Source organism: Crocuta crocuta, unplaced genomic scaffold (genome assembly GCF_008692635.1).
Source record: "Crocuta crocuta isolate KB4526 unplaced genomic scaffold, BGI_CrCroc_1.0 scaffold95, whole genome shotgun sequence".
Taxonomy (NCBI): Eukaryota; Metazoa; Chordata; class Mammalia; order Carnivora; family Hyaenidae; genus Crocuta; species Crocuta crocuta.
Genome location: NW_027530971.1, coordinates 6,238,386 through 6,239,388, shown reverse-complemented (window position 1 = coordinate 6,239,388; position 1,003 = coordinate 6,238,386).

Here is a 1,003-nt window from a genome sequence, read left to right as displayed (position 1 = left end):
TGACTCCCACCACCATCATCAACCCAGCTGACCAAACCAGAAATTATGGGGCCCTCTGTTAATTTCTCTTTCCTTTTCTTTTACATTCTCCTGGTCACAAAATCCAGCGGATTCCACCCAACAACCACTCCGAATTTGCCACTTCTCATTGCCAATGCCCTGCTCCTGGACTTGTCCTCTCTTGCCTGGTTTCCTGCCGCAGCCCCGGGCTGATCTTCTCGCCTCCCTAGTCCCAGCTCCACAGAGGAGACCCGGGAGCCTTTCTTGATGAGGTCACTCTGCTTAAAACGCTGTTACAGCTTCTGAGCAACCTCCTTTCCGTGGTTTATGAGGTCGATTTTTATCTCTGCAGCTTTAATGCCTCTCTCCATTCATCTGTTCCTACTAAGGAACAGGTCCTTAGTCTAAGGAGGTCCTTCTCCTCGTTTCTAGAAGACACTCTCAGGTCCCTGGGCCTCAGTTTAAGCCCAACTCACCGCTAAGCTTCCCCTCCCACGTTCTTTTCATCCTCTGGGTCTTAGCTTACTTCCTCACGAAGCCTTCCGAGACGCCCAAGCTGAATATCCGCGGTGAAGCAGGAACTCCGGTTAGCTCCTCCCCGACCCCCCCAGCTCTGTCGCCTGGTTAAATCTTGTCACCTGGTTAAGTTTGTCGCTCTTGGGTGGATTGGACACTTGGTTTCTTGCCCTCTCACCTTGCCCTTGGAGCGCCAGCCACTTCACCCCAGCTCTTTTTCCTGCTGGAAGATTCCCGCTGCTTCTGCCTCTCACCCCTCTCCCGCTGCCACCCGGGGTGGCCCCCTGAGCCCCAGGCAGGGTCAGATCTCCAGTTCGTTCCCTATGCTTGAGGCACAACGGACGTTTCCGCCTGGCACGGTCCGGGACTCTAGGGTCAGCTTATGTCATTCTCTGCTGGGCATCTGTTCCCATTTGCGGAACCTCCGCGCCAAGAGGGCCGACCGCGTCTCCCCGCGTCCCCCGGGCCCCCTGGGGCCAGGCGGGCA